The sequence below is a fragment of the Sciurus carolinensis genome, chromosome 2 (assembly GCF_902686445.1).
Source record: "Sciurus carolinensis chromosome 2, mSciCar1.2, whole genome shotgun sequence".
In the NCBI taxonomy this organism is placed as follows: Eukaryota; Metazoa; Chordata; class Mammalia; order Rodentia; family Sciuridae; genus Sciurus; species Sciurus carolinensis.
The window spans coordinates 71,107,813-71,119,901 of NC_062214.1; the positions used below are offsets into that span (position 1 = coordinate 71,107,813).

The 12,089-nt window shown below is 37.4% G+C and overlaps 1 protein-coding gene and 1 non-coding gene across 5 annotated transcripts in view; both read right to left on the bottom strand.

Annotated features, from left to right (window-relative positions):
- The window catches only part of Otud7a (OTU deubiquitinase 7A), a 341,701-nt gene that overhangs the window by 187,906 nt on the left and 141,706 nt on the right, over positions 1–12,089 (bottom strand). The window lies entirely within an intron of this gene.
- Positions 1,090–1,192, bottom strand: LOC124978386 (U6 spliceosomal RNA). The gene has a single exon (XR_007107418.1). It is a non-coding gene; the product is annotated as a U6 spliceosomal RNA (small nuclear RNA).

Consider the following 12,089-nt stretch of genomic DNA (forward strand, 5'->3'; position numbering starts at 1 on the left):
AAATATCTTGAGACAAATGGAAAAGAAAATATAATACAGCAAAACCTGTGGGATACAGAAAGGCAGCTCTCAGAGGAAAATTTATAGTAAAAAGCACCTACAGTAAAAAAGAAGAAAGATCTCAATTGATACTTATACCTGTAGGATCTAAAAAGAATGAACTTCCCCGAAGTTAGCAGAAGGAAAGAAAAAATAAATATTAATGAAGAAATAAATGAAACAGAATAGAAAATAATAGAGAAAACTGGTAAAACTAAAGAGTTTTTTTGAAAGATAAAAAAAATTAACACATTCTGGTTAGACTAGGAAAAAAAGAGGATGGAAATGAATAAAATCAGAAATGAAAAATATCTCAGTATAACCTACCTTATTAATTGGCTAAAGAATAGAAGTCACATGACTATATCATGATAAAAAAATTCAGAACACTAGAGTCACAGGGAACTTTCTTAGCTTGATACAGAAATCCAGAAATTCAACAGTTAACATTATAGTTAATGGTGAAAGATTGGCTTCTTTACCCCTGTGGCTGGGGAAAAGGCACAGACATCTGTCCTCATCACTTTTATTCCACATGATACTGGAAGTCCTAGACAGAGCAGTAAACAAAAAGGCAAGAAAAGGAAACAAAAGGCATACAGATGGCAAAGGAAGAAATAAATAAATGCCATGGCATATGTATTTGCAAATGTCATGACATTGGACATAGGAAATCCCAAAGAATCTACAAAGATTCCTGGAACTAACAGGTGAGCTTAACAAGTCCACAGATACAAGACCAATATATATAAACATACAGTGGAATTAAAACTACAAAGGCATTTATAACTATGCTTGTGTTGTTACAACTGTAGATTAATAATACAGAAGAAATAGACCAACACAAGTCTAGCCAATTGATTTATTATCATTTGCTTTTGGCTACATTTAAAAAAACTTTGTTGAGATATAATTCACATATCAAACAGTCTGACAAAATGTTCAATTCAATGGTTGATGGTGTATTACATTACTAGGTTTTTAAAAAATTATATAAAAAGCAACATGGAATGCATCATTTAAATTATTGCAAGTGACTGATTCAGTGGCAGTAATAAAATATGCTTCACAAAGTTGCACATCATCCTTGCATAGGGGCTATGATAGTTTTCTCTGTATCATTCCATTTTTAGTACATATGCTGCTGAAGCAAATATGATTTTTAACAAAGGTACAAAAGTAGTTGAATGGAGGAAGGATAGACTCTTCCACAGATTTATATTCATTTGAAAACTGGATGTCCATCAACAAAATCACAACAAAACAATCCAATCTAAACATCACACTTTACACAATAGTCAAGATGAATCATGAATTTCTATGTAAAACATAAACCGATAAGACTTTTAAAAGAAAACATGGGAAATATTTGGGATATAAGACCTGGTGACTTCAAAATCAAAATTGAGAAATCTGACTTTAATAAAATTAAAATCTTCTTTGTAAAAGACCCTAATAACTGAAAAGATGTATTATGTATTTCAAAATAGCTAGAGAAGTGAATTTTAAAGATTTCCAATATGTCAAAATATACTCTACTGTCATGTGTAACTAAAAAGAGAAAAATTTTAAAAATTGATAAATGTTTGAGGTGATAAAAATACAAATAATCTTGACTTGGTGATTACACGTTGTATATATCAAAATACCACACTGTATCTCATTCATATGTGCAATTATTAGGTGTCAATTAAAAATTTTTTAAAAGAAGTGAGAAGATAATCCATGGAATTGAATAAAATATCTGTAAGCTGTAGAGTTGACAAAGAAATCATATTCAAAATATATAAGTAGCTCTCAAAATCCAATACTAAAAGACACAACAATCCAATTAGAGCATGGCAAAAGATGACAAGACATTTCCTCCAAGAGGCATATATAAATAAATGCTTTTATGTTCAGCACTATCACTGCTGAATGTAAATGTGGCATGAGAAGGTGACCCAGCAATACCCCAGACCCTGCAGCCAGGGGAAGGCTTGTGGGTATAACCCAGAAAAGACTGTAGAGAGGGATGTCAACAAGGGAACAAGGTTGAGGGGGCCCATGCACTTGTCCTTCCTCATCAACTGCTGAACAGGGAGATCATAAGACTTTACAGAACATTGCAAAAGGATTCAATCTCATATTATAGCACCACTATAATAGGGCACTAACCAACAGGGACAGATAAAGCTAGCCCTATTACTCAAAGTACTTAAATCTGAAGTACAGCCAATTGGGGCTGACATGGAGATTTTGCAGTTACAACATCTTCTCTTCAGGATGCCTGCATGGAGAGGACAGATTGCCTTTGGTAGACACAGTCCTCATGTGAAACAGTAACCAACTTGGGTTCCACAGTGTGCACTGAGTGTCCCATAGCAAGAATGTCTTTGCACACCTGAAGTTAGTAGGTTAACATGTGAGAAAAGTCAAAATTGCTAGGAAAAACTGGAGAGGTGTGAGGTACAGAAGAGGCTGGGAGTGAGTAAAACCTTGGCTCTGAAGGACACGGTGAGGTAGGGCAGAGAAATTCCCTCAGGCATAGTGCCTGTGGAAATCCACTGTGTAATGGGAAGGAGGTTCAGGTTGGACAGGACACCATGCCTGGTCAGCTCTGTGTTTCTACACACCTCAAAACGAGCTAGGACCTTGCTGGAGGTGTAGTTGTATATAAACCATGTCTTTATATTTCCTGTATTCTAATGCTTAGGCATCTGGGGTCTTGTTGACCTGGAGACACTCTCCTTCCACAGCTATCCATATTCTTAGGGATAGTAAACAACTCTCCTGGCAAGACAACTTTCATGTGCAACCAAAGTAATCAGACTCTGCCCAACCTCCTCCAATCACTGGGGTCTCACATTCCAAGCCTTTATTCACCTACCCAAATCACCCCACCCTAGGACTAGGTACCAAACAACCTGGAACAGGACTGTACTCTAGAACCCACAGCAGTGATTCAAATAAGTCAATCCTAAGTCTGCTTACCCTATCTTCCTCATTCCTTTCTTCAGAAATCACAATCAGGATGCTTGCTCACAGTTCTGCTCTCTCCCTTTGCCTCCTGACCAATCCAGGAGCTTCTCTGTGTGGCTTTCCATGACAAGGCATGTCCCCTTCCCTTAGGGACTGTGAATAACAACTATAATTTCAATGGAAGCCATCAGTCACCTGATATATTGGCCTTACTGTACCTCAGTTCTTCTCTTAATACACCATATTTTAAATCAACTTGTCCTTGATATTATACTAAACTCCACATGCTTGGCTTCCCTTTGGATTGTTCCAGTCTTTACAACAAGACACTTTTTGGTTGCTTCAGTAAATCCCAAGTTAAAAGGGACTCTAGGTAGGATATTGAAAAAGAAACGGTATCAACTCATCCAGGTTAGTTCCCAGAGTATGCAATGAAAATCAGTTACCCATGTTAGAGAACGAAGACCTCCCAGTACATAGCACAAGACTCAATATCAGAAGGCAGGTATGGTCATGGTTAAGTCTAGATCAGTTTGGGGATACTGAGTATTTTTATAATCTGTTTATGGTTCAGAAAATGTCTCACACAGAATATGAGTGTTGATTTGACAAATTAAAAAAAAAAAGGATCAGAGTGAGTAGTGATGAATGGAGCGTTATATTAAATCTTGTTACCTGGCTAGTTTGTGGATGAAGAAAGCTTTATTTCCAAAACTAGTAATGGGAAACAGTTTCCTATGCAGAGGTATAAGAGATGAAAAAGACTTTGATATACATGTGAGGTAGGATGCATGCTCTCAGTTATACCATTGGAGTGTAGCCCAGAGGAGAGCAATGTCCTGATTTGGTTATACTCCCTGTTTTAGCCCATTTCCCAGGAGATGACACCAAAGAGCAAACAGGGCAGTGCCTCTTGGTGCATCTTATTTCTTCCCAAGACTTTAAATACAATTACTTAGTTCTAGTTTCTCTACTCAAAATTGCTTCCCTTCTTTTCTCTCTCCCTGTCTCTTGTCTCACCTTATTTATCACCAGTCTCCATGATTCTGCAAACTTTATTTGCTATACATCACCCTGAAGACACCTGATTCCCCAGAGAAAATAAATTCTAAATTGTATGATGATATCTGCAATACCTATGGAGCGTGGAAAAACGGAAAAATGCAGACCCAAGAATGAGAAAGACTCTATCTCCCTGACATCTCTCAGAGCAAGATAATTTGCACAACTCTACTGGTTTTAAGTTTGATAGCTCAGCCCCTGGTTTGCATTGAGGTTTAAAGAACACAGGAGAACAATGTATATTTGACCTAACCGGAAATAATGGAGAAATGCATTTTATGTTCCTGTCATCTCAGATGAAGATGCTTCCATTGCATTAAGTGTCTCATTCTGTGTATAATCTCAGTGGCTGGGAGGCCATATATCAAACCAGGAAGGTGGCCTGATGGAAGATTTTCCCTACCTACTTCAACATATGGTTATTGTGTTTCTATTTTTCTCTTTCCATTACTTTGGCAAAGATTACTGGAGAACCAACATCATGCAGCAGCAAGGAAGCACAGCTACACTCCAGAGCCAGACACTGGACTATTGGAGGCTTTTTCTCCTACAGGTATGATAGGCCCTGAGTGATATGTGACTCTAGCTGGGGCAGTGCTAAAGGTCAGGAGTTATCTGCCTGGATAAAAGGAAACTGTATGAGCAGGATTGGGAGGATGTAATAAAAATTCAACCAATTGCTTATCTCCCTCTGACCTCTTTAAATTGCATTTAGCTGGGAGAATTCAGAAAGGTTGTTCTTGGCATTAAAGGGCCTGTGACTGGCACCTATCTTCTGCTGAGTGGGGCTGGGGAATGTGGTGCAGGGGCAGCAGATGGGAAGTTTAACCTGAGGGTCCTATTCCACATGCTGTCTTAAGCACTGAATGGTGGCTTTTTATTACTCCCTTGCAGAATCCTAGGTGGAACTGTCACTTACCTGAGATATCCTTGCCCCATGTGGCTACATGTCTATTCTTAATAGTTACTTTTGGCAATTTCAGCATCCTAGGAATCAGATGTCCACTTCATACTCTTTTGCTACTGAGTCCCTGCCAAGGCTGGGATACACAATTACAGCCTGTCTCGGGTCTTTGGAATCTGGGAACATAGCCTGCCTTGAAACCTTGAGGAATGTGTCCTGGTCCTATTTCTCATCCTCTAGATTCCCAGATGCTCCCAACCAGAGGGTGGCACCTTAATATTCAGTATCCCCATTGATCCTCAGTCCTGAAGTCTCCAGGTATGGGGTGCCCCCCGCAATCAGACAGAAGGAGCTGACACTAGCATTCTAATTGCTTTTTCAAAAGTTTGTCTCCCCATATCTCCCAACATCCGATGTCTCCTTTATCTTCCTGATCAGCCTGAGGTATCTGAGAACAAGGCAGCCTGAGGTATCTGAGAACAAGGGAAGTGATTAGAGCTAACTCACTCCTGACTGGGGTCTTCTGATCTGGCACCTCATTTTTGGGGCATGGCATCTGCTATACTTATGTTCCTGTGTCAAACTTGAACACTGACATCCTTTTGCATATAGTTTTATAAAAGAGGTCATATTTGACAAAATTCACATTGCAGATTGAGAGGGGATTTATTTCCACACTAAATGTGATGAGTTGATGGGACAGCCATATAGAAAAAAATGTGTCTTGATTCCTACATCACGACATGCACAAAACTGAAGTCCAAGTTGGTATTTCTGAATGTGAAGGGTAAAATAATAAAGAGTTGATAGAGGAACCTATGCATGAACTTGGGATGGGCAAAGATTTCTGAAACAAGCTGTCAAAATTATCATTAAAATGATAAAGCAGACACATTAAGAACTTCTTTTCACTTGAGAACATCATAAAAAAGTTGAAAAGGTAAGACTCTCAGAAAAGATTATTGTGATCCATAGAGTAAAGAAAGGGGTATTATCCAAAACCCATACAGAAGAAGTTAATAAGAAATTGACAATCTGAAAGAAAAGTAGAAAGGTATTTGAAAACATTCTTCTCAAGAATGTTTTCTCTGAATGGCCAAGAATCAATGGAAAGTTGCTCAACCTAATTAATCATCGGTGAAGTTAAATTAAGATGACAGTTGCATACCCACCAGGATGTCTAAAATTACAAACACTGAAAATATCAAGTGTTGGCAAAGCAACCAGAACCCTCCTACAGTGAGACCGGTAAGACAACTTGGAAAAACTACTAAGTAATATCCACCAAAGCACATCCTACGCATACCCCAAGACCTAGTAATTACAGCATTTGGTATATACACAACCAAATGTGCATCAGAAGATAAGGAAAGTATTGTCATACTAGCATTACTCAGCTAAAAACTAGATGCAATACAAATGATAACCAGTGGACCAATTGGATAATTGACACATATAAACTGTGAAATACAACCATGCACAAACAAATAGTACATTAATAGTGTAGTATGAACAAATGATCTGCTGGTACACAAAAAACATGCTACAGGTTGAGCATCATTAATGTGAAAATCCAAAATATGAAATGCTGCAAAATCTGAATCTTCTGAACATGGACATGGTACCATGAATGAATTCCACACCTAATCTCACTTATGCAAATGCACTGAAAATATTGTATAAAATTACCTGAAGACTAGGTGTATAAGGACATGAATAAACTTCAGTTTTAGGCTTGGATTTCATCCTTAGTATTTCTCATTATGCATATGCAAATATTCACCAATTAAAAAAAATCCAAAATCTGAAACACTTCTGGTCTCAAGCATTTTGAATATGGGATACTCAATCTGTATTTGATTTCATTCATCATCTTAAGTTAAAAATAGGCAAAAAGTAATCTACAGACTAGAGGTCATGGTTATAGAAAGAGGAGCTAGAAGAAAAAGGAGGTGGACTTGGGAGCAAGCCTGGGGGCAGGATGGTTGCAGACAATGGTCTATTTGTTTAGCTGAGAGGTGATTAGAAAGGCACCCTTAAATTTTTATAACTCATGAAGCTGTGCATTTTGATGTATGTGTTCTTCTATATATTTATGTTAGTCTTCAATAAAAATGACAGCCAATAAAAACCTATGGACCATAAAAGAGCATTTATGTAAAGCTAATAAGTAGAATGGTGAAGGACTTCTCCAATCCAACCTCTGTCTACACACATTTTTGAAAAATAGCTTTCCTGAAATTTGGTTGGACATTTGCTAGTTTGCTATTGATCGTTTCATTCAGCTTCAATGCTTTTACCAACATCAGCAAACCACAGTCTGCCCCTTCCTCCAGTCCCTTCTCAACATGGCTGGAAAGATCTTTGAAAGATGTAAATTATATCATGTCATTCCGGGCTTGAAACTCATCAGTATCTTCCCACTGTATTGAAATAAGATCTAAACTTCTTGCCAAGACCTCGCCTGTCTTGTACTACCTCACAATACTCACCTTTCCAGGTTCCTCTGTATATAACCAGCAATGCAGGCTCAGCCTCCCATCTACCATTACACATACTAGCTACTTTCTTAACCCTTCCTTGTACTGTGGTTGATATTCTTGGAAGTGCTTCCCACCTTCATTATTTGATTTCTTTGACTTCAAGTTTCTGCTTCAATTTCACTACCTCTGGGAGGCCTTCTTTGACTCTACTGTCTGAATTATCAGCCCTATTATGTAATTGCAGCAACTACTACTTCTTATGCAGCACTATCATTATCTGTAATAATGTTACACATCAATCCACCCATCCATCCATTTTAAGTCCTAGAAACTTGCCTATTTTGTATTCTCTATCTGGGGACCTAGCACAATTTATAGCATGTATTAGAAATTCAGAAATATATTGAAAAGATAATAAACATCACAAAGGAAAACAGCATTCAACACATTTCTCTGCTTCATATTTGAGGCTCTCCTTGCTCTCCTAAACTCCAAAGTGACCCTTTCTTAAAGAGTACATTGCTATTTCCCCCCAACAAAATAGGTACACAAGACATGGATGTTGCCCACATTTAGCAAGGGAGCGAGACATAAATAGATTATTGGGGATCAGATTGGTTTATAAGAAAGCTACACAATTGTAAAAAATGATATATTCATTTTTGTAATTTACATTTATATACATTTTCCACAATTTTTTATTATATATAATATATATCACACCCCTCAAAACAACCAGAGAGAAAGGTTTACTGTTAACTCCTCTGGCTTACTAATAAAAAATATTTATATTTAATACATAATTAAATGTGTGCATATATATTTAATTATTTGATAATTCAGTTTGTATCCACACCTCTGTTCTGTGTTTTACAAGATTACCTTGTTGGGACACAAGGCATTCAAAGGCAGTGGAGCAAACAATCATATACAACAGGTGAATGGACACAACCTCCTCAGAAAGCAACATGGCAGAAAGAAGTGAGAGTCATCAACTGCGCACATGCCTGGACCAGCAATAGCACCTGTGAGAATGTGTTACAGGACAAGATAGCATATGTTTTAATACCTTCATTACTGCATCTTGAGAACATGCTGGAAGCAATGTGAGACCCTGATGGGCAGTGCTATGATGAAATCTGTCCTATCAACTGCAGGGGAATATTTTTCAGATTAGGAGTTATGAAAACTTGAAGACTTCCTAAAGGCATGTTCCCTGTGATGGCATTATGCAGAGTCTCTGCACAGGAGCAACAGAAGTTTGAGTGGGTCACTCCCTTGCTGGAAGCTGCCCCCAAAACTACACTTTTCAGAATGAACCAAAAAGACTGCTGGATAAGGTACTAAGAATTAGTGATCACTAAGACTACTACATAAGTTACTAAGAATTATTACCTATTTATAGATTGGACCATAATGTGGTAGAAAAAGGCCTTTTTTGATTTAACCTTGTCTTCCTTATTTACATTTTATATTTTGAAATAATTTTAGACATACAGAAAAGTCACAGAAAGAGTATGAGGGAATTCCCATATATCTTACAACTGGAACCCACAAAGGTTAAATTTGACATTTGTTTTACATTCTCTCTATATATTAATTGAATTTAAAGATTGCATTTAAATTTTACCCATATTATTAATCTATTTTCTGTTGCTAAAAACATAATATCACAGACTGGGGGTGTTATATAGAAAAAGGTTTATTTTGGCTGACAAATTTGAAGGTGGAAGGTACAGGGGCTGAATCTGGCAATGGCTTTCTTGCTGGCAGGGTCCTGAGCAGTACAGGGTGAGAGACATGGATACATTCTCACCTCTCTTCCTCTTCTTATAAAGCTACCAGGTTCCAATCAATGGGTCTTACCTCTTCTTAGATGGATCATAATTGAATTAAGTGTCCATTCTCTCAATGTCTCACAATGAGGGTCAAACTTTAACACATGGACCTTGGGGACACTGAAACCATATAAAAGCCACAACACCTATTGTTCCAATAATGTTCTCTGTAGTATAATAGTTGTTTCTGTAGGATTCTGACTGAGACCCTATATTGCATTTCATTCTCATGTCTCTAATTTATTTTTTTTTCAACCTAAAGTATTTCTTAGTCTTTCATTTCATGACTATGACATATTAGGTGTAGAATGTCCCTCACTTCAGGTCTGCGCTGTGATGTTTCATGATTAGACTCTGTTATGCACTTCTGGCAGGAATACCATGAAAATGATTCTGTGTCCCAGGGAACATCAGAAGACACATGATCTCTCTTTGGCCCATCATGATGATGATGATGATTTTGGGGTCTTGGTTAAGGTGATGCCCATCATGCTCCTTCACTAAAAATTAGAAAAGTTTCTGTTTGTAATTAATATGTATCTTGCAAAGAGATATTGTGTGTGGATATTCCATTTCTCATTGAATTCCCCTATCCCTCACTGGTCTTAGCAATGACAAACTTATCTGCAACGATTAGTACCTGGTTATCAAGTGGTGATTTTCTAACCCCTTCCTTTCTTCAACACTTATTGGCTGATATTTCACTATGAGAAAGAGCCTTCCTTATTTCCTTTATTTCCCTATTAATTCATTTATTTCTATTAACATGGACAGATGCATTTTTCTTTCCTAAGAATTATTACCTAATTAATAAGTAACAACCTATGACTGTATTAGTTTGAGGCTTAAACTGTCTCAGTATCCATCTTATATGCTCTTTTACTCTTTGGTCACTTGTTTTTATTCTCCTAAAATTCAAATTCTGCACACATTCCATGCGTCTCTGAACCTTTTATTATAGCATCTTGTACTTTGCTGGATAATTCCTATTGCTTTTCAGCAGATTTGAAAAATTTCTCCAACTTTTCTCTTGTCATTTTCCCTTCCCAAATTTTCTAGCGCTATGATACCCCCTCATTATTGTATTCTCCACACTATGCCTGGTTGCTTAGGCTTAAACAGTGGGCCTGTGACTTAAATTTCTTTGTTTCCCCTGTAAAGCACCTAACTGGTTGATATGAGGAACTCAATAAATGATTGCTGAATGAATGAATAGGATCAAAAAACATACCTAGTAGGAACACTGTGACTTTACATAACCTGCAATTCTACGGCAATATATATTCGATAGAATCCCATTATTTTGTTTATGAGAGTTTTCTATACTATTGCTACTTTATTCTTATTGCCTTAAATTACTCTGAAAGGCATTCAGTTTCTTATTGTAATTTGCATTTGTCAATTTCTTGTTGTTTCTCTTTATTGTCCATTGCTGAAAGTTGTGGCATTGTGTTTCAAATTCCTTTTCATTTTTGGCTCCCAGATACTCCCTTACTTCCTCAAGAAGTTGGATGTATAATATACACGGCCAAGGAAACACATCAAAACTCAGCTCCAGGGAGCCTCATATTTCTTTGCGCATCAAACCTCTTTGTAATATTCTTTATCTCTAATCAGGGCGATCAGAGTCTCTCATTTGGTCAGGTCAACGATGTAGTAGTCATTTAACATTTTTGTTTCACATCCTACATCTGGCCCATCATCATCCTGTTGGGTTCTAAATATGATTTGAAGATAAACCTGCCCACTTCTCACAGCTCCCCAACCACTGTCCTTACCTAAATACTGTCATTCCCAACTGCATTATAGCAACTGCTTCCTTGCTAGTTGCTTCCCTGCCCTGCAGCCACCATGATCTATCTTTCCCCCATTTGGCGGTTCATTATTTTATTTATAACTGACACAACAATTGCAAGGCTTTAAGGAATACAATGTGATCTTCTGATACAGGTAAACATTGTATAATGATCACATCATGGTGATTAGCGTATCTATCACCTCCTTTGTTTTTTCAATGGTGAAACTTTCAAAATCTTCTCTTTTGCTATTCTGACATTCTCATACATTATTGTTGACTACAGCTACCAGAATTTATTCTTCCTAACTATAACTTGTATCCATTGACCAACCTATCCCTGTCCTGCCCTCTCCCATCCATCCTCAACTTCTGGTAACCACTATTCTACTCCCAACTTCTATGAGATTGACTTTTTTTTAAAGTTCCACATGTGTGTGAGATCATGCAGTAGTTGTGCCTGGCTCATTTCACTTAACATAATGTCCTCCAGGCTCAGGTCTATTGCTATAGTTGATAGAATTTCATTTTTTATCAATGAATAGTATTCCACACAGTGTTTTGTTTAACTTAAGTTATGATCAAGTTATTGTATCCAGGATACTTTAGTGGCATCCCATCCTTACCCAAAGTAAATGCCAAAGTCTTACCACATCCTATGATGCACCAAATGGCATGGTACCCTATTTCACTTTGATCCCATTTCCTTCTTTCCCCTACTTTTCTCTACTAGCCACTCCCCCTATCTAGTTGCAAAAAATGTTAGCACATGTCAGTCACAGGCCTCTCTAATACTTTCACTTCTTGGGATGGTCCATCTCCTGTTCTCCCAATCTTCCATACCTCTTGTAAGGCCACCCTAGACTCTAGTCTAAATGTTCATCCTGTCTGCCTACCCCATGCTTTCAATTTTCCTTCTCTGCCTTGTTTCATTCAGCATTGTTCACCAACAGTCTGCATATTATACATAAATCTTATATTGATTGTCCATTTCTCCCCATTAAAAT